The 23,638-nt window shown below is 36.1% G+C and overlaps 1 pseudogene; it reads left to right on the forward strand.

Moving 5' to 3' along the window:
• Window positions 1–22,242: 22,242 nt before the first annotated feature.
• LOC118832277 lies at window positions 22,243–22,895 on the forward strand (annotated as a pseudogene).
• Window positions 22,896–23,638: the final 743 nt, after the last annotated feature.

Consider the following 23,638-nt stretch of genomic DNA (forward strand, 5'->3'; position numbering starts at 1 on the left):
AGTCAATATAACAATGGCTGCTCAAGAAGACCAACTACAAGGATGTTGTTGCAGATGCAGTTTCAAACAGAATTCAGCAGAAAATTGGGAACTGACAATTCGTCCCAAATCACTCCCCATTAAGATTCTGCTGAGGTATTTGCTGCCTAGGTCAGTGCTTAACTTCCATAATCAAGTGTGGCATTACCCACTATTATATTTTATTGTATTTTTATTTCAATTATAGTCCAGGAAACGAAAATCCGAGCCCTGGATTCTGTGGTTCCTCTCAAGTTCAATATCTAAATCTAAGAAATTTCTAGACTACTGCTGTTTCTCCTGGTTCATTCAAAAAATAATTGCTCTTTTCATTTTATTTTTAACTCCAATTCCACTAACCCTCTTCAGCAAGTCACTTCTGTTCTAGCCCTACATTTATTAATCTTTAGAAAGAAAGATTTCGATTAAGTTCCCTCTAACTTGTTTTCCAGCAGTAATGACCTAGGATGATATGGCTCTTATATCAAAGCCTTTTAGTGTAGGTCCAAGATTTGTTTCTAGGAATGAATCGAGTATGAAAGACAGAAGGACACTTGGCGGTGATGGAATCCCACTTGCTTATTTTATACATGATAAAACTATGATGCACAGAAGTTAAATGTTTTGTCCAAGGTTGTATAGCTTGTAAATGAGAGAATCAGGACTTGAATCCAGCACTCTATCCAGTGTACTTACATGATCCCCTCAAATGTTTTAATAGAAAGATCCTTGTAATTTTAAAGCAGTTTCACTCTTACATAACAGTAACTAATTATTCTAATGATTTGTCATCTGAGACAGCTCTGCTGATTCATATATTCCCTCCCTTTCTTATTTTGTTCTTCCTTTTTCCATTGCTTCCTTGTATTCTCCTCACTTGTCATTTTACTCCCTCCTTCCTCTCTCTCTCTTCCCCTTTCCTTTTTCCCATAAACATACACAAATCTATCTATCTATCTGTCTATCTATCTATCTACCTATCTATCTACCCATCTGTCACCAAAACCTTCAAGTTCAGAGGCAGGGGTAAGGGTGGGAAGATCATAGTGAGCAGAAATACCTTATTAGAGGCTCAACTCTGGTGCAAAACTGAGGCTAGTTTCACTTTGCTAAAGAAGGCGGCCTTGTATTTCATAGAAATATGTAGTATTTCTGGTAGCCTCATAGGGTAGATTTGTTATTGTTCATGTTGTCAGATCAATTTTCTTTTTTTCTGTATTAAATTTATTTTGAATCCAATCCTAGCCTTGAAATGAATTTTATAACATGTGTTGAACATTTTCCATAGCATCCTGTCATTGATCTGTGATGAGGAAGAGGAGTAGTATTTCCACTTGGGAAAAGGAGAATACTATTGACTTGGACTACTCATTGTTGCTTGGTACGTGGACATGCCACCTTTGTGGCATATAGGTAGAAAAAAATAATGTTTCTGCTTCCAACCATCCAGAAAGAATGAACACAAGTAGAGAACCTGCAAGATGAATGTATTTACAAGATCTTCTTGTTGCTCTGCATAATGCAAACTCTCAAGGCAGGAGATTTTCCTTCTTTCCTTTCTTCCTTCCTCCCTTCCTCCCTCCCTTCCTTCCTTCCTTCCTTCCTTCCTTCCTTCCTTCCTTCCTGCCTTCTTTCCTTCTCCCTTTCTTTCACTATATTTTGTCTTTTCTTTCTCTCATTATCTCTTTCCTTATTTTTCTACCTTTCTTCCTTCTCTCTCTTTGTTTTTCTTCCTTTAATTTTTGTAATGCCAGCATCTGGTAAAGTACCATGTTCATAATAGGTGATGTAATAAATGTTTATTTAATTGAAGAAAGTTATATTTTTGTTGGAGTCTAGGCCTATCTCAAAGTTTCATACCTTTTCCTTCTCGGAGGTATGTCTCATGCTTAGAAAACATCATTATAAACCTTCTTGATATTATAAACTAAGCAGTAATGTGTGTGTGTGTGTGTATGTGTGTGTGTGTGTGTGCGTGTGTGTGTGTGTGTGTGTGTAATCCATGCTTTCATTGATATAGAATTGTCCAGTAAGCAAACTCTCTCTACCAATTCAGGTAGGCACCATATATGTAACTTATACTCTTAGATAGTTTCCTAGAGTTTTGGGAGGTTGTGATTTGCCTAGTTTCAGGGAGCCAATGTTTTTCAGAGGTGAGACTTAAATAGATGAGCCTCCTACTGACAGAAATGATAAACTTAGATCCCTCTTTTATTCCAAACTTATCTCCAATCAGTATTTATCAGTATGACATGATTCCATACAGGTAAAGATAACAAGTTCTGTATATTAGGCCCTAGAGTTGTGAATTACAGATTGTAAATCCACTTGCCTAATCACTCTGATGAATGTGGGATGTCTTGAAGTTTTCCAACTTATTTTTGGCCTCTGGACCACCTCTCTCACCCAACATGATTAGCGGATCATCTTATGAACACATAGATGACCCTTGCCTTGCTCATCCTGTGACCACTCATGCTGATCTATCAATTCTGGTCATCCTGGAGGTTCAAAATCAAGATCTATCAATCAGTAAGCCTCTGCATTTTACTTTTTCTTTTCTGAGTGTCTGGGTGTTAGGTCCTATAAAAGTAAGGCCCTGGGGAAAGGCGCATCTCAGATCATGAAGGTCTGTGTTCTACTTCATTGGGCAGGGCCATGGATCATTTAATAAACTTCTATTGGCTTGGAGCTTTGCCTCAGAGGTTTCTCTTGCAGTTTAAACAATTTTGGACCCCACACCATTCAAGAAATTTCTGGTTACTAGGGAGTGCAGAAAGAGCCTGTTTCTGTGACAATGTGCTAACAGCATGGCAAAATGTTGTGTGGCCCATGATTGAAAGCTTATATGTAGCCTAAAAGGGTGAAGAAAACTGACTTTATTTAATGATATGTGGACCTCCTAAAGGAAATGCTATTTTGGGAAGAAGGATCTTTATAAGTGGGTACTTATTTGCAAGGCTGATTTAAATGTCTGCTTCTTAGTTTTATCTTGACTTAGAAGACAGAGAGCCAAACGATCAGGGAACAGATAGTTCAAGATGAATCTCTATACATGCAACTTTCTCTTCTACATTTGCATCAGCTAGACTATCTAAAAGGAAATAAAATCTATTTTACATTTTCGAAGAAATGTTGCTCATCTTTGTAAAACCCAGGAGGGAGAATGAAAAGCCATTTGACAACAGGTTGCCTATGATCATCCCTTCCTAGCTCAAAAAGCAAGACTTCATTTTTATCATAAGAAATCATCTCCTTTTGCCAGGAAAGCATAAAATTGTCACCCACACCTCTGTGAAGCCAAGGAGAATGGAACCATTAGTGACACCAGCGAGTAGCAGTGAATTATCATCCTGCACTATAAATGATAATCGCTGCATCAGGAAATGCCATACTGCCTGGCTTTCACTTGCACAGGGTAATGTAGTACAGGCGAAGATAGTCATATAATTCATGCTCACAGTAGTGTCAAGGAATCATATGCTGTTTTAATATGTAATTCTGCCACCTGTACAATGCCTCCTTCTCAAGAACACTCCATCTTGCATAAACAAGTCTTGAGGCAAAGTGTGTACAAAAATGCATAAACACTTGGGTGCCTGAGTTTCCAGTCCAGTGACTGCTATTCCAGAATTCATCTATCTGAAGCACTGGAGGCAGATTTTGAAAAGGCAGCTTATTTTTTTCAATTGTTGGGCTCATGATCTATTTAGAGGGAAGCAAAAATGATGTATGATGTCAGTATCCAAATTAAACTGTAAATGAGGTTTACCTTGAAGAGTAAGAAGAGTTCTTGACATGGACAATTGATATTCCATTACTCCCTATGTAAACTAGTAGAGCCAAACTGGTCTATCTACTGTTTGCTTAGACTTCTTAACTCTGTATTGGTGTCCATACCATTACCCATATCTGTTTGTTATGTTTTTCGATTGTTTCATTTGTGTCTGACTCTTTCTGACCCCATTTGAGTTTTTCATGGCAACGATACTGGAATAGTTTGTCATTTCCTTCTCCAGCATATTTTACAGATGAAGAAACTGAGGCAAGCAGGGTTAAGTCACCCAGGTGACACAGCTAGTAAGTGTCTGAGATGGGATTGGAACTCAGGTCTTCCTGACTCCATACCTGTACTTTATCCACTGTGCCACCTAAAACCATCTAAGGTATATAACATTGCCTAGCAAGGTAGGATGAGCTATCAGTAATCCCCTCGTCTAGAAGGCTTCTTGGTGTATTTGTTATTGTGGTTGTTTTTCAGTTGTTTTTCAGGTGAGTCCAACTCTTTCTGACCTCATTTAGGGTTTTCTTGGCAAAGATGCTGGAGTGGTTTGCCTTTCCTTCTCCAGATCATTTTACAGATTAAGAACTGAGGTAAAGTGGGTTAAGTGACTTGCCCAGAGTCACACAGCTAGTAAGTGTCTGAGTCCAGATTTGAACTCAGGAAGATGAGTCTTCCAGACTCCAAGCCAGATGTTCTATCTACTGCGCCACCTAGCTGCCATAGATGTGAAGTACACCCCTTTCCTTATCAATCTTTAGAAGTTCAAACCATTCTTCAAGGTACAAGTATGAGGTTATTTCTTCTCTGTAGCTTTCACAGATCATCTTAGCTTGAAATAATCATTACCTCCCCTGAAATTTTCTAGATTGTACTAGGTTTTGTTGTGTGATCCAATCCTATGGTATTCTTGTGTTTCTTTCTACTGGCATATCTGTACATACAAATATGATTTATTGCTGGCTATACCTTAATCTGAATGCCTTCCCTGTGAGATTATCTTCATTTTATCTAGCATACATCTCATTTGTACATAGTTATTTACATGTTATCTCCCCCATTAGACCAAGTTCCTTGAGATTAGGCATAGTTTTTGTTTTTGTTGTTATTTTGTTTTTATACTTTCTATCCCCCACATTTAACACAGTGCGTGGAACACATTAAGTGCTTACACAATGTTTACTGACTTGATTTGTTTTTACTTGATTTGAATAAAGATGAACACATGGGCCAGGAGGGTTAAAGAAAGTTGTTATACTCTTAGCTTGGATTTCGTGCTTGCTTATCAAATCAATTTGTCTGAAAGACCATAACATCTTGGGGAAGTCAGTGAAGCTACTATGCCTCAAACACACCTAGCTCTTTGGTATTTATTGGAAGGCAGTCCCAAAAATTACATGAGGGAAATTCATGTTGGTAATCAGATGCTTATTAGTGCTAAAAAGGGATTTGCTAGCACTAAGTCAAATGGAAGCTGAGGACAGAAATGTTGATCCTTCTAACAGGATGAAATTAGTTTAAAAGAGAAGTATTAATTTTATCCTAGGAGTACTCTGGCTAATATATGCTTGGAGATTTCTATTCAGGCCCTTAGCCTGAATAGAAACCAATATACTGGTTCTTAGTCTCAACTGTGGATCAAAAAAAGCATTTTGTTTGTGCTTATAGAGAAAGGCATTCTGGACATATTTAGCAGGCAGTAGTTGACATAGTCAACAGGTACCTCTGAAGGCTGAAGCCTGGAAGCCAGTGACAGTGTGAAGTTTTATAATTACACATACAGTAGTGAGAACAAGACTCATGAAACAATGGCAGGCAGATACTAGATGTCTAACAGTGATCACAAGACCAGGAAAATGTCACCAAGTAGAGAAGACACACTCAACAAATGACATGAGCAGCATGGTGAGATCACTAAAGGACCATCTATAGCCCTGCAGCATGAGGTATGAGTTATCCTGAACTCGTATGTTCCGCATTTATACATGCTCCTTACAAGTACATCTCTACATGTGTTATGAGGGAAATATCTTTGTGATAGTTTTCTTACAATCTTCTTTCATTAAAAGTTTTTGCATCTTAGCATCATTGTATTACCCTCTCTTGAGTGCTACCTTCTGAATGAGTACTTTCTGAGGAATACCAGATGAGAGTATCTTCACATCTAAGGTTACCTTTCATTTACACTCTATGTATCTTGTATGGATCATTTATATATTATCTCCTCCACTATAATGTAAGCTCTTTGTGGGCAAAGATTGTTTTCACCTTTCTTTGTACTTTTTAGTGGTTAGCATAGTCCTTAGAATATTGTCAGCCCTTAATAAAGGTTATTTGGTTAATTGATTAATTATTTTGAAATACTTATTCCCTCTGGCTAATAAAAGTTATCACATTTCCAATGTCCATAAATTCAATTCAGAAACATATGTTAATCATTTACTGTATTGAGGTTAAATGACTTGTCCAGAGTCACACATCCAGTATATTTTACAAGCACCAATCCTCCCTACCACCTTCTTGTTTCTTAATAATTAGTTACATGTTATTATTTATAATATTATTTATATTTAACATAATGCATTTACTTATTACAATGTAATATATAATAAATATATTGACAATATATTTAATTATCAAATAGATTAAAAAAATAATATTTACTTATATTTGCATCTAGCCAACCAAGTTCCTAACCACGGTGCCATCCATCTTTTGCTCTACTCTCCCTTCTTCATTGACAATATCTATTTCCTTGTCAAATCTTGTTTTGTCTTTCTCGACAACATCTTTCACTCATTCACTCAATGACCTAATTCAAGAGCTCAACACTTTTTACTTGGATTATTGCAATAAAATCCTAATTTATCCCCCTACTTCTAAGTCTCTACCTTGTTTCTTCCATCCTTCACAGATTAGACAAAATTGATATGGATAAAGCATAGATATGACCTTTTCATTCCTCTACTCAACAAGGCTCAATGGATCTCTCTTGCTTCTCACCTAACACATAGATTCCATTGACATTTAAAGCCCTTCACAATCTGACTTCAAAATATATCTTCAGTCATTTTGTATTTCCAACCCTTCTTCCCTACCCTCTATTGTGTTGTTTTCTATTCTCTACACACGATATTTCACCTCCCATTTCCAAGCCTTTTCACAGTTTGCCTTCACCAGCCTTCCTGTTCCATGCTTGAAATGTTTTCCCACCACATCTTTTCATCTCAGAATTACTAGCTTCAAAGCTCAGCCCAAATTCCCTATGCATCACTTGGACTTGCTTGATCTCTCTCCCACAATAGCTAGTTGTCTCTCCCTTTTTTAAAAACTTTTCTCATAAATATTTTGTATCTCTTATCTATAGGCATGTTTCAATCCTCCTCCCTAGACCCCAAAACTACAAAAGAAAGTAAACTTCTTGAAGGCAGGGACTATTTCATATTTTTTTATCATTAGTATTTTGCATGATACCTTGCATAAAATAGGCTCTCACATCCTTGTTGAAATGAAATGTATCATCTTATAGTTCTTTCTAGCAGCTCTCAAGTAAGCTGAGAAATCTATCAAAGGAACCATTTTTCTGGGAATTGGTTAGAAATTCATAAAGTTCTTGACTTATGATAAAAATGAATTTGAGCCAGAACTAAAGAAAAATAAAAAAAGATAAATCCATAAAATCATTGCTTATTGCCCACCTAGCCTGAATATTTTGTATGCATATAAATAGCAAAGCCTCCTAGAGCTGATGCTATGTTTTAATCATTTAAAAAACATACAGCTTCCTACCTATACACACATGAATGAGTAAACATACATTTGTATACATACATTCATGTATACATACATATATCTTATCTGTTATATACATATATGTGCCTATATTATATGTGTGCATATATGTACAAAATGTATAAGTATAAAAGTATAAGTATAAAATGAAAGTACACAAGCAATTGAAAATATTTTCACAAATATGTCCAGGGATCACTATTCTATAGCTAGGACAGCTATAACACAATCTCTGATGATTGTGTTATAGAACTCTGATGGTTTGTGTGGATGTCTTCTCTATTGCCATCATAATGAGCCCAGTTCGTTGTGTTCCCCCTATTGGTAGGTGCCAATGAGTGATGGTCACCCAAGACCCATTTAACCACTTAACATCAATTACTTTTTACAAAAGAATATTTTCTTTGAACATATAATAATAACAAACATTTCACTGCTGCATTGTGTGTTTAATGTTCTAGCTCTTTGATGCATATAGCTTCAAAATCTGGCATGGACAGTGATTCCCAATTACCAGAATCCCAGAACCATCATGGTTCACACTCCTAGGCTATCATAAACCCCAAGATCATTGCCTCCAAATCAATCTCTTTCAGGTAAAATGGAAGAACAAACAGTGAATCGAAGGACCAAGGCTAATTTCATTGAGCTATATCTCAGCCTCAAAAGTGAGGAAGCCAAAGTCTTTTCACCTTGCCATATCATCTCTCATTGGTCACTCTCAGTGATTGAGTCAAACATAAGCAGAGGTTGACCAAGAGGGACCACCCAAAGAGAATGGTTAAGGCACTGCTCAACTAGTGACTTTTGAAGATAACTCAATTTCCTTTCTATGTAAGTTATTGAAAAGACTTCTTTTAACTACAGATTAGATGACTGAAACCAATAATATGTCTACACATGCTCTGAAATCTCCAAGACATTTACTTTGTATGTCACCACAATCTCTCAAAAGCAACATATCTATCCCCATCCATGTGGGAAATTTGCATTAGTAGAATTCCCTGATGTACTATGCACGTACCCTAGTCCTGCCTTGTGGTGGCATGAGGTTTCAAAGGAAAGATGGAAAAAGCTCCAGAATATAAAGCTTTATGGTAGTCATATTCGAAGTGTACCTTAAACATTTCTTTGGATTCCAGTTCGTGGAGCCAAGGAGGAGATATTGGGAATGGTATCAGCAAAGACACAAAGATTAAAATGAAAAGAACATACACAAAGAATAGCGAGTAGACTAGTTTGACTGAGGTATGTAGCAGGTCAGTTACAGCCAGGTTTTAGTAAATGGTCTCCAGTGCAATAAAAAGGAGTTTGCAGTTTTAAAAGCTGTCAATGAGGACCATTAATAGCTTTTCAAAGACAAGATTGACATAATCTTACCTCTGAATTAAATAGATTAATGATGGACTAAAGATGATTGAATAGAATAATCAGGTACAACAATTTCTGAGATCTTCCAATAGCAAGGATTTTAAAATCTGACATTTATTAATGGGAGGACTATTAAAGAATAATAAGTACTTGATAAAGGACATTTTAATTTGCTTTCCTTTTCTGATGCACATGAACTTATATAAAATGCAAAGAAGTCATTGTGAATTGATTTGTTATATTCCCATTACCAAGTAATGATAATGAAAAAGACACTTAAAAAATGTTACTTCTTATTTAAGATAAATTGAATGTCTCCAATTTTATAAACATACAATAGGCAAGCTAGGATTTTTGTACCAAGATTCACTTTTTTACCAGCAAGTCATCCTATTCTCTCACTCTTTTTCTTTTATTTCATCAAGAAAAAGGAAGCAAGAGATTGAAACTTAGGAAATTAAAAAGGCAAGTTAAAATCTTCCCTGAAATTATGAAAGCCCAAGTCTCGTCAAATGATCTTTTATACTTAAGAAAAAAGGACAGCTAGGTGACACAAAAGATACAGCTCCAGGCCTGCAGTCAGGAAGACTCATCTTCCTGAGTTCAAACCTGGCCTCAGACACTTACTGGCTGTGTGATCCCGAGCAAGTCATTTGAACCTGTTTGCCTCAGTTTCCTCATCTGCAAAATAAGCTGGAGAAGGAAATGGCAAACCACTCCAGAACCATTGCTAAGAAAACCCTAAATGGGGCAGTTAGGTGGCACAGTAAGTAGAGCACCAGCCCTGGAGTCAGGAGGACCTGAGTTCAAATCCTGCTTCAGATACTTGACATACTAGCTGTGTGACCTTGGGCAAGTCACTGAACCCCAATTGCCCTGCTTTCCCCCTCCAAAAACAAACCAAAAATAGAAACAAAAAAGAAAACCCTAAGTGGGGTCATGAAGAGTTTCACACAACTGAAAAACAACTAAACAACTTGAGAAAAAAAAGGTTAAAATAATAACAGAGTGGCAAGTAGAAACACCTTGACTTTGAATCAGCCCATAAGCATAAGGTGTTTTTGATTTTCAAGTTAAGCTCTAAAGTAAACTGGTTAAAAGTATGAAAGGCTTAGTTAAAAAGGAATGAAATTGTGCAGCCATGTTTATTGTTTTAGGATATTATTTTGAAAGACAAAATTATTAGATTTCACTTTTTTTTAATAGAAAATAAGAGAAGCAGCATGGTCCAATGGAAAGAAAACTGGCCTTGACACCAAGACGATCAGGATTCAAATCCTACCCATATTGCTCATTTTGACTTTGGGGAAGTGTTTGTTCAATGGGCAACTCTCTAAGCCTTTCAGGTGTGGAGAAGATACTAATACGCATTGTGGTAAAGGGAATTTTCTCCCCTGGTTTCCTCATTTCTTGCTTGTTACTCTACTATATGATTTTTTTTAAAAAAGAAATTATTGTTCTCTTCGATGACGATGCTGGTTCTATGATCACTGTCATCATCATTATTCATCATCAATGATAATGTTAGGGAAAAGTGTGTATGGATCGATACAGCCTGACCAGAATAAATAAAATTAATAAACACCTAGAGTAAAATAATGAATTAAGCAACTTCTAGGAAGACATCCAAAGTAATGTTATTTAGACAGGAAACTCTACTAATGTAGATTATGTATCATCTACAACTTATGTTCTGAAACATTTGAGAAAGCTGAGTTCTATGCCCATTGTTACAGTATAGGACTCTAATGCCAGCTGCCATCCACTACATCAAAGTGCCTCTATGCAAATATCATTAGTTGTGAAATTCACTGGTTAACATTAGAAGTTTACCTTCTGTACGGGTCTGTTCCTCATTCAGAAGATAAATAGTGACTTTTTTTTATTAAAAATCTTGTTAAAAGAGGCCAAAATGAAAGACTAGAAATGTTCCAGATAGGACACAGACATTCTACCTTCCACTCAATCTCAATCCTTAATTATAAGTGCTACTACTGCTAGTCTCTTGATTTTAATATCTTAATTTTTTCACCTAGCCTAAGATGAAAGATGATGACTAAACTTATTTATCTCTTTACTTTTTTCTTCTAAGAGTTTCTTTTATTCTTTGTCTTCATATTAGACTTGCAGACATGTCTTCTCAAATATATTGACTATCAAACTGCATCTAAACCCCATATTTAAAGTTACTGATCCTTATGTTTCAGATTTTCTTCTTTTTTCTAGATTATTAGCAAATGTTCTGTAGTACCATAAGGTATTTTTACTATACAAAAGTACATTTCAAAATATTTGTGATGAGGAAAGAAAATCACACCTTTATGACTATGATTCTTTGAAAAATTAGAAATATCTTCACAGATATAGTAATGAGTAGATGCGATATTTGTGGATCAATTGAAGAAAGTGGGGATGCTTAGCCTAAAGAAAACTTGGGGTGAGCTGTCTTCAGTGTATTTCATGTGGGAAAGAGGAGAAACTTTTGCTTGTCCATAGAGGGAATAACTAGGATCAACTTACTAGTTAAAAATCATAGGGTCAGTTTGAGACATTTTTAAAGGAACAGTTTCTTAAGGATTTGTTATTGTTCCCTTATTTTTCAGTTGTGCCTGACTCTTCATGACTTCATTTGGGTTTTTCTTGGCAAATTTGCTGGACTTGTTGCCATTTCTTTCTTCAGCTCATTTTATAGTTCAGAAAACTAAGGCAAACACGTTTAAGTGACTTGCCTAGATAATGCAGTTAATAAGTATCTGAGGCCAAATTTCAATTCAGAAAATTGAGTCTTACTGACTCCAGGCCCAGCACTCTATCCACTATGCCACCTAGCTGTTCCTCTTAGAAACTAGAACTATAAAAATAGGATGTTTTACATTGGAAATGATGAATTCTGTTCCACTGGAGTCTTCAAATAAAGGCCACATATCAGGTATATTTTAGGGAGGATTCATTTTGGATGCAGATTAAAAAAGATGGTCACTAAACTCCCTTCTAATGCTGAAATTTGGGGCTTTTATTTTAGACACACACACACATCTATCTGTGTAGAGACTGAGGTATCTAGGTGGTGTCATGAATAGAAACCTGGATTTGGTGTCAGGAAGAGCCAAGTTCAAATCCAACCCCACCTAGACACTTAATAGCTGTATAATCCTAGGCAAGTAGAAACATCTATCAAGCTCAGTTATCTCATTTGCAAAATGGGGCCGGTAATAGCAACTGCCTCATCAGGTTGTTATGAGGATCAAATGAGATGACAAAACCTGTACAAAGTGCTTTGCAAACTTAAAAGTGTTTTACAAATGTTGGTTATCATCATCATTATCTCTGAGTTAGTTAAAAGAATAGCAGTGTGGATAAAAGTGTGGATCTGATGAATTACTGAAAGAGGTAACTGGTACCTCCCAATGTCTGTATACTGTTCTATGATGATACAAGAGCAGCTCAATGAAGCCTGTTCTTACAATGGTATAATTCATTAGCAGATTTTCCACATATCTTTTCAAGTTTGACCAACATATGCACTATATTCAGATTATTCAGATTATTCATGTTTCTTAAAAATACTTTCCATCAAATTTTATCTTTATCTATCCTCTCTCAGATTTTCTAGATGGCTGATTTAAGTCTCCACTTCATTTGTCACTATAGATTTAAGCTAAATTTATATGTATGAATTTTTTTTTCAAACAATTCCCAGAAAAACTCAACTTTCTTGTGGATGTTTACATTAAACACAATTCCATCTTGCCGCACAATAAACATCTTCTTACCCTAGGCAAGATCTACATAATTTATATAAATGTCCTCACTGTACAACAGAAATCATTGGGTATTAGAGCTCAGAAGTATCCTATAGTCCCATGCTATCCATTTTAAAGATCATGCTACTGATATCTTTGTAGATGAGGCAATTTCAGTCAGTTTACAATGCCTGGAGAAGCTATAGAATGACTTAGTAATCCATCTCCCAACATGAAGTCATATAGTTTTTCTGATAGACCACACTATATTGTGAAATATTAAAATGTATACAGAATAATTGATTGAACAAGAGAACAGACAATACAAGGACATGCAAGACATTGTGTCAAATTTCTTTTATGGTAAATTCTATGACTTGGATTTTAGACTTCGTCATCAATGGCTACATGAAGTCATCTTTACAAAGGGAAAATTTTTAGAGATGACTTCAGATGAGGTTCTACACAAACTTACTTTATATTGAATACTCCTTTATCCTGAGGTTATACTGCCTCTTCCTGTCCTATATTTCTGTGATTTAATTACAAGTCAACATTATATCACAAGAGACTTGTAGTGTTAGTTTCTAATTAAATAATTGTTTCCTCAGTAATAACTTATTTTCAACGATCAGTCAATGTTGATTTTTTTCAGTTTTTAAACATCTGAAAATGATTCTAATGTAGAGGACAATAGAGAGGCATATAGTGGTTGTATATAGGCTATGATACATAACCAACTTGAGTATAAATAAATGATGTTATCAGGAAAATGTGCAATAGGAATGAAAGATAGATTGCTCATGTGGCAAAGGTAAATCATAACAGGAACATAGCCCAGCCCAAGTTTTCCACTGGAATCCCTGTGATTCCATGTGAAACAAGGGAGGCTTCCAGCATAATGGGTGAACACTCTCTTTGAAATGTATAAGTAAAAATGGATAAGAATCAAACAGTGTTGGCAGACATGGAGAAGATAAAATCTTTATCACTGAAGATAATATTTAGTTTTATGAGATCACATAATCACTTCTGTATTTGTGTCTATTCATCTGTTTCCATCTTGTATCTCCTCAATAGGTTAGCACCAAATCCAAAGTATCTCATATAGTACTTTCACAGTGTTGAAATCAAAGTTAAAGTAAACTAAGGCACAAAGTTCTGAGGCTGTTCGATTTATTGGTAAGACTAGCAACTACCAATACAAGGGGTCCCTTGACTCCCCAGTCAGCCAAAAGACTATGAGGCAGGGTTTACTAGCCTTCATATTGTTTTGGGAAGAACAGGAAGAAAGGAAGTAACACAAATGGAAAACAGTATGATTGATTACAAAGTCCAAAGTATCATAGATGATGGAAAATCATATTATTTGGGTGAAAGTATGGAATGAAAGGTAGCAAGAGCCATTCCTTCCATCCTGTCACTATGGAAAGCCCATTGGTAGTATCCACCTGCATGGCTAGTTATTATCATAGTGAAAACAGACCAGACTTTCTTGAAGGACAGCCAGTGTGTCAGAGATAACAGACTAGACTCCATGGCATCCATCTGCACCCTTCAAAGAAAAAAAATTCTTCTAATTGTAAAAGGGCAGCCAGTTGACAAAAGATAAAATTTTCTTTCAATTAAAGTTTAAAAGGATGCTAACCTTTTAAATTTAAATCAGAAAGGAACACAACTTCTGGATTCACAAACTTCTGAACTTAACCCAGAGACAAAGAAACGTGGCTTAGGTGGTCACAGAATAGAATCAATTACAGAATGGAATCAAATGTAAAATGCTAAATCAATGTTTGATTTTCTCAATAGTAAATGCTTGCTAAGTTCTTGGTGGATTGGCAAGGATGGAATTGTATAGTGGATACTAACCACTGAACATCTTATCCAACCAATGTACCTTGAGATTCTTTAATAACATGTACCTCGTGATGATGACATTTAACAATACCATCCATTCATCTTCAAAAGTACTTTTCACTTCTAAACCGCTCAACAATCAAAATCTGACACTTTTAATATTATAAGTGCATTAGTTGTAGACCAAAGGCACAACTATTTCCCTTTTACAGTTTTATTTAGCCTTCACTTTTTTCCAGCATTGCTCATAATTTTTTAAGACATGTCAGATTTATTATGCTCTAAGCGCTTGAAAAGCCATTTTCCCCTTAAGAATGTTTGTCAAAAGTTTGTAAAAAGCTTCTTAAAACATAGTGCTTATGCCTTCCAGCAAAAACTTAAATTTGTATTCAAGTGCATGGAGTAATTGTGCTCATTTGTACCTTATTGCAACCTATGGTTATCATGTTTTATGGAATTTGTGGTGAGAAATGTCCCTAAAACTGGTTGGACTTCATGGAAACAGTAAATGGAAAAATAGCATAGTGGACCTCAAGGGATTTGCAACATCTCTTTGCTACTCTGAATCTCCATAGAAGTAAAACAGGTCAGGGCCAATATTAAAAATTCCCCAAAGACTAAAAAGTATAAATCATACATATAGACATATTCAGGATCATAAAGTTATACATCTAGATTTATAAGGTATTGATTATATAAGATTATCTTCTCATGGGACAATTTAATCATGTGGCTTTAATGGTTATCCTAAAATTTGTCTGCTGATGCTCAAAATCCCCAACTATCTATCATTTGGAGCAGCAAGGTGCCATAGTGGATAGAGTAACAGATCTGGAGTCAGGAAGACATGAGTTCAAAACTGGAACTTCCACATTTATTAGCTGTATGACCACAAACAAGTCACTTAACCCTTTTTGCATCAGTTTCCTCATCTGTTACATGTGTTGGAGAAGGAAATTGCAAACCACTTCAGTATCTTGGCCAAGAGACAACCAAATGGTTTCATGAAGAGTCAGAAGTGACTGAAACAATACTTGAATGACTGAACAATAATTTCTCTTGGTATGATGCTAACATAATTTGACCTAATTCCCAAAATATGTGCAATAGAATTGTTTACTTCCTTCCAAACTCATCACAAGTATCAATGCTATTTGAAATTTTTCTTGATTATCTCTCCCTCTCCCATCTGCTAGTGCACTGAATTTCAAAACTACCTTATGCATGTCCTTATTTTTTCCCCTTAGAAAGCAAGCTTCTTTACTTCCAGTTTGAACTGCCAAAAAGGCAAAGGCTTTTATATAGGATTAAAAATTGCATGTTAAGGAAAGTCTGGAAAAACAGCAACCCTGTAGTTTTCTAATGTGATTTGTGAATTTAAGGCATCATGCACAATAGAAGAAAGAGCTCTAGATTTGCAGTCAGAGGACTTGGGTTTAAATGCCAACACTGCTATTTACTACGTGTGTGACCCTGAGAAAATAAGAAATTCACTGCTACCTAATTCCCTAACCTTTAAAATTAGGAAGCAAGGACTCTATAATCTCTATGGTCCCTTATAAATCTACCAGTATAATTTTATAATTCTAAGATTTAAAGCTTAGTAGTTAATGATTAAGCTGTTAACCTGGGTATGAAAAAAGCAGTTTCTAATAATTGCTATCATCATTTAGACTTTTCAGCTACTTGTTTCTCACATTCATTGTCTGTGCCTCATCATTACCTCTTCCTTTTCCCAGTGCTGAACTACTCCTGATACTTTTATTTCAGTTGTAGAAAAATGATTTTTTGCTCCCTTTCTTCAATAAATGGCAGTTAGCACCAATGGATATTTTGTTTATTTACTTGGTTACTACTTTTATATCTGGGTTTTTCATAAAATCCCATAGAAACATTATCTCCTTGTTTAGCTCTCTGTAAAGATTATCTGGCATGTGGATATATATTAAATATTCTGAGGAATTGAAATTTAAGATCTTTCAAAGGACCATGGAGAGTTATATAATAGGTGTAACTAGGTTGCAACATAATATACATGATGAATTAAACAGGAGAGTCTTTTTAAGGATATAATCAAAGGAATATATGATTGGAAAAGAAATCATGGAGCAAGCAAGCGGGGTAAAGAAGCGATGGGCAGCTTTCACGATCCACTGGTACATATTCAATGATAAGAAAATGCCAAACAAGGCCTCTAACATATTGATTGAACCAGATCAGGTGAACTTTTGAGCAACGTTATGACAGGATGCACAGAAATGTATCAGTTTAGATCTGTATTATTGGAAGGAATACCTACATAAATGAAGTGACAGATGACATGAGCATGGATATAGAGCTAGGCAGAATCTTGGAGATCATTTAATCCAGTTGCCTTTGTTTTTCAAGATGAGAAAACTAAAATTATTGCTGGTTTCAATTCTGTGGGACAATATTCCCCTCTCAAGATAAGCTGATCACTATAGTCACCACCATGCTGCTGATTCAAGTTTGATTTATACCCCCTCCCTCAGCCTCTCTTCCCCTCTGTTTGTGAGGCTAGTGGGCAGAATACCTTACTTCTCCCAATGTTTTCATTTATAAAGGGCAGAGACTGGCCTCTCAACTCACTCCACTTTTCATCTGCTGCTCTGCCTTGTTTTAATTGTACCTGAACAAAATAACCCCATGTTGGGCACCCCCCTGGTGTCCCATCCCTGCCCCCTGCTTTCCTACCTCCTTTTTCTTATTGTTTTTCCTTTTAGATTGTAAGTTCCTTAAAAACCCAGACTGTTTTTCATTTATTAATTATACCCCCAGCACATAGCACAGTGCCTGGTGCAGTGCTTGATAAATTATTATGGATTGGTTTGGATTTGAATTAAAGAATGATTTATCAGATGAAATGGACAAAAATACAGAATGCCCTGAAGTCCAATGTAGGTCTTTTGCTATCACAGTGACAGAGGAGTGGTTAAAAATGGTGCAGCATGCCCTGAAATTCACAAAATTTTTAGATTGTCTATTGACCTTAATTTAATGATTGACACTCTATATATGAAATATTTCTCCAATGACCCACTGGAGAAACTGAATCACGTCCACAGTGTTATTATTTGCTGTAAAGGAAGCCAATAACCATTTAGAAGTAGTTAACAGGTTCTCCACAGAGACACAAATAAAAATGGTGGAATCAACTGCATCTTATTCACTAGAGAAATAGAAAAGATAATTTAACCAGTACTCAGCCACTTCACACTGCAGAGTTCATTAGAGCATAGGCAAAGATCTTGTGGAATTTATACCACAAAATCTCGAAAGAATGATGAAGATATAGAGGAATTCTAAAACAAATCAATAAATTCTTCCAAAAAGATAAGCATATTCCATGAGAAATGGTAATGAGAAAACAATGTTGAAATGTATGGCTTTGGGGAAAAATCAGTGAAAGAGGCCAGATTTTTGTAAATTTTTCCAAAATCTATATGTCCAAAGTACTTTTATACATACAATTTGTTTAAGATGATATGTATAAGCACAGGATGAAACAAGCAATAAATTATAACACAAAGCCTTGAAACTGATCCCAGAATTAAAGAATCACAGAATATGGAAATTGGAATGGTTCTCAACAACCATTTAGTCAAACTCATACATGAAAGGAATCCCCAATATCACATCCCCAGTAGATGGTCTTCCAACCTCTTATCTAAGAATTCCAAGACGGGAGAACTCACCCCAGCCCATCCCATTCCACTTTTGTACAGCTTTAACTGTTATGACTTCCCCATCCTGTATTGAGGCTAGTGGATTGGAAGCATGCAAATACAAATATGGGAATTATTTCAGAATCAAATGTCTAGTGGTAGTCAAATTATACACTTATTTAAAAAGTTCAACATCAATACCAAATTAAAGAAAGGGTAAAGGTGAAAAGACAATCAATAACATTACAACAGTAATTCCAAACATAATTATTTTTAAAAAGCTGTCAATAAATGAAAAATGAGAAATGGCAAAACATAAATATGTTGTGTAATTTCTTACAGGAGTTGAACCAGTGTAAAAATTATCCAACAAGGGAGCATATGGAACTCAAATGCTGCTTCAGAAAACCAATACCTCATCATTTTTCCAAGCAAAGAGATATGATAATGAAAGGCAATATTTATTTAGAGTACAAACTCATTTGCACATTTTTTAAATGATCAAGGGAGAATATTATAACTAGTGATGTCTTATAGAATATCAAACAATAGTGGGGAAGAAAATGAGCTTTTAGAAAACTTGGAAACTCCCATCATCCAAAGAACATTTATACATGAAACTGGGAAAACATAAACACAAAACACAAAAGACTTGAAAGTATTTCTATACTCATCTATTTCGATCATCAAAGTAACTTGCATATTTTGATATGAACACTTCTATAATCTTTCTGATGTATGAAAGAGTAAAAATGGGAATCAAGAAAAGGAAGTCTGGAAATTTCTGGATGTACCAAATGCATACAAAAGAAAACTATTCCTGAAGAGATGCAGTATTAAAGTCACTCAGAGATCAGCTTGCAATATCTCAAATAGTAGAAATATCATGATATTTCATGAAAATTGACTCCTAAGTCTTTCATTCCAAGTTTCTCTTTCTTTCTTCTTTTCCTTTTCTACCTCTCTCTCTCTCTCTCTCTCTCTCTCTCTCTCTCTCTCTCTCTCTCTCCTCTCTTTCTCTGTGTCTTTCTGTCTGCCTATCTGTCTATGTCTTTGTAAATGTATTTTAAAATAGTATTTTCTTTGCTTACCACATTTCCCTGCTTAACAAGTTGTTCAAATAGTGATGTCTAGTTGAAACAAATTCTAGGGCCCTTTACTTCACTATTGTGACAATTTCTAAAGAAAGAAATGCCCTCATTACATCTAAGAGGTACAGTGAATAGATAACACTGTTTCTTTAATTCTTAAGGAAAAAGAAATAATTTGACTCGATATATCAAAATGTAGCATTAATGATTTTCCTTCAATAAAAGGTTTCTCATGAATATATTAAAATGAGATAGTATAGAAGCTAGAGACATGATTTACTGATACCAGAGGGAGATGGAAAAACTCCCTCTCCAAATGTAGGTCAGCACCCTCTCTCTCATACTCAGAAAGAAGACTCATCATCTTGGAGAGTTTTCTAGAGTAATGAAATTTCAAGTAACTTGTCCAATGTTGTCCAGCTAATGTATGTCAGAGGTGGGAGTAGAAGCTAGGTATTCCTGGCTTCGAGTTCAGCTCTCTATACACCATAACAAGGCCTTTCAAGGTCACCTAAGATTCTATAAAACCTGTGACTACAGACTCAGCTCTGTGTAATGATGCCCTTTCTATCTATATCAACACTTTAAGAATCTGTGACCTTATTACCATAGGATCTCCTTCTACAAATTCTGATCTCAAACCCATTATATAACTTAGAACACTATGAGCTTCTGCTGTTTTAAAAACAACCCTGCAATCAATATGATGATGAGTCTCTCTCTCTCTGTCTCTGTCTCTCTCTCTCTCCACACATGTATATGTATACACACGTGTGTGCATATATACACACATATGCATATGTGTATATAGATATGTGTATACATACACACATATTTGTATATATCCACAAAATGGACCAAAACTCTGCCATTCATCTCCTAATGATTCCATGATTGTCACTGATTGAAAACCAAATTATTTAAGTAGTCAAAATTGTGTTTGTCCAGAAAGGCAAATGATAATGTTATTGGGAATAAATAGGCTATATTTAGCTAATTAACAACGGTGGCATATGTTAATGAAGCAACAAAAGAAAGATGTCATTGAGGTAAGGTAGGATCAGAATATGAAAAAAAAGTGTTTGTTATATAAGCTAGCATACGGGATAAAAGATGAAGTTCCTAAATGTTGCACTGGTATTCACAAATCAAAGGATGAATCTTCCAGTGCATACAATAGATCTGTCAGGAAATATTTATGGAAAAACATGAACAAGAATTATAGGGAATGAAAATAAAGAATAGATTTTAAGATTCATCGGTAGAAGGAATACCTATATTAATGTGATTTGGGATCACATAAATTATTAAAGCATATTTATAGTGAATATATAGAAAGCAGAGTAAAATGAGAAAAGTTTGGAAGTTCATGTTGGCAGACAGAACATGGAAGGCCTCAGGATAAGTGGTTTAGCCACCATAACAGTAAAAAATAGTGTTAAGAATGAAAACAAAAATCAGAAAAACAATAAGGCAGGAAGCAAAGTCTTTCTTTTTCCCAATGTATTTTATGATGAAAAATCCCTGAAAACACTCTAAGGGATCTCATTTACTTCTTTTGTTTGAAGATCCCTTAGATTCCCTCTCCCTCTCATCTTTACCAAAAAGTGATCTCTTATATCAATTTTGAAACCTATTTATCTTGTCTATATATCTTGGATAGCAAACTGCTACCATTGATATTTAATGTAAATATTTACTTCCTAGTTTCCCAGTTCTTCCTTTCTTATGATATTGTAATACAAGGAAAATTAGGAACCCCTGAGAAACCCCTAGCTACTGACAAGCACTCCCAGAAAGAATGGACTCAGATATCTTTGGCATTTAGCAAACCCCCAGGGACTCCTTGGCTTCTCCCCGGAATGTCAATTGATAGGACCATCCCACTGAGAGATAACTTGACAGACCCTTCCTGGGAGATATCCCTGGTCTCCCTGACTCCACCAAGGAATGTAAATGAGATTATCCCACCAGTACCATAACCTGACTGAATCTTTTGATCAGCCAGGACCTTTGTTCCTATTTCTTCCCCCACTCTGTACCCCCATATCCTATATAAGCCAAGCCACCACCCCAACACATTTGCCATTGATTTGTGGTGCCGTATCCCGATGGCCGCCGGCTAATAAATTCTCCACTTAAAACTTATAATCTGTGGTGTGTCTCGCTCGCTTCTGGTACAACAATATATGCATGAATTCTGTTTGTGCAAAAGCTTCTCAATTTCATGTAGTCAAAGTTATTTTATCTTTTTAAGCTCCCCCTTACTTCTACCAAGTTACTTGTTAATGAATATTTCTATCAGGAGATTAAATTAAATGTAAAACACAATACTAAATACCTACCTTTAGCTAGGCACTATGCTAGCTCTAGAAGATTACAAAGGAAAAATAAAAAAAAGAACATTCCTTGTCCTCAGTAAGTTTCCATTCTGCTGTTGGAATATCACACACATATAGATTAATAAATGTAGGTTAATTTAAAGTAGGACAGCACTAACACCTGCTGTTGCAGAAAAATAGGTGATCTGATCACAGTTCCAGAGCCACAAGGAGCTACTATTTATGACTGCAGGGCACCAGGGGCACTTCCTGGGTGAAGACCAGAGCACAGACCAAGAGAGCAGTAACCACCATTTCCCACCAATCATACTACCTTGGAAGCAAATGGAAACTTGTAGAACCCTAGAATTAATTCCGAAAACAGAAACATAAAAAAGCCTGAAGTTTGGGACAGTGCCTCTCCACCCTTAGATGACCAGAGTCCAACTTTAGAAAAAAGTACAAGGTCAAGAAATGGGCTTCTCCTCCCCCCACCACTACCACCACCAGAGTGGCCACTGACCTCCGTCCCCTCCCTCCCCCGGTCCTGCTTCCTGCCCGCGGGCTCCGGCCTTAGGCGCCATGGCTGAGGTGGACTCATTTGGTGTAGCTGCCTCTTTGGCCCCTGCCCCGGGGGGTCCCACAGTGGGTAACGGGGCTAGCGGCAGCAGCTAGGAAGATCCCGCCGCGGCCTTCCTAGTCCAGCAGGAGAACGAGATGGCGGGCATGGAGAACAACTAGGGCTTAATCATCCTCGACAGGCTCAGTGTGCCCGCCTCCCCCCACCGGGGCCCGGATGGTGTTGATGGAGTGATGAATGGAGAATACTACCAGGAGAATAATGGTCCAAGTGATAGTTCTACAGCTATTTCACAAATGAATCGATTACAGTCAGAACCAGAGGGTAACTGTAAATGGAGAGAAGAAAAAATGAAAAGTCCTTGATGCTAATTCTGAGAAGCAGGAAGCAGAAAGGAAAGAAAAAGCGATAAAAGAGTTGAAAGAATGGAATGCAAGGCAAGATGAACTGCTACAAAAATACAGAAATAAATAACAGGGCAGCTGAAGAAACTTTTGTAAATGATGTTGAAGAGACTTCTCCTGGCGCCGACTGGAAACGTGTGGCTCAGCTGTGTGACTTTTACCCCAAGTCCAGCAAGCACGGCAAGTATGTGTCCCTCATGCACTCAGTCCTCATCTCCCTGGAGCACCACCATCCCCACCCCCTTCACTGAAAGGAAGCCCAATGAAAACCCTCCAATTACAATATATTAACCTTACTCAGGAAGCTGTTCACAGTCATTGGATTAATTATGTTAGGCTCTTTTAGACCAAACCTCTTGTCTTTAGAGTTGATATTGTTTGTAATTGCATGTTTTCTTCAACTGTTTTCACCCTGGCATTCCAAGTGGAAAAGAAGTGAGAACCTCTAGGACAATAGCCTCTTGTGCTTTTGGGCATTGTCATTTTCAACTGTACTAAAAAGAAAACTCTCTTTCAAATAAATAAAAAAGAAATAAGCTGGAAAAATAAACAAACAACAACAAAATAACTTAAACATGAGTTCAGAAGAAGAAAACAATGAAAAACAGCTACAAGAAAAGTCTCAAAGAAAAATGCTAACTGAAACCAAAGTTTAAAAAAAAATCCTAGAAGAGTTAAAGAGATAAGAATGATAGTGGAAAGATTAGGGCAAAGAAATGAGAATGATGCAAAACAATTATGAAAAAAGAAATAACAGCTTGGTAAAAGAGTCACAAAAAATACTTAAGAAAATACCTTAAAAACAGAATTAGCCTAATTTAAAAAAGCACAAGAATTCTCTGAAAAAAAGAACTCCTTAAAATATAAAATTGGCCACATGGAAGAAGAAATACAAAAGGTCACTGAAGAAAATAATTCCTTAAAAATTAGAATTGGACAACTGGAAGCTAATGCCTCATTGAGGCATCAGGAAACAATAAAATAAATTTAGAAC

This window comes from Trichosurus vulpecula, chromosome 9 (genome assembly GCF_011100635.1).
Source record: "Trichosurus vulpecula isolate mTriVul1 chromosome 9, mTriVul1.pri, whole genome shotgun sequence".
NCBI lineage: Eukaryota > Metazoa > Chordata > Mammalia > Diprotodontia > Phalangeridae > Trichosurus > Trichosurus vulpecula.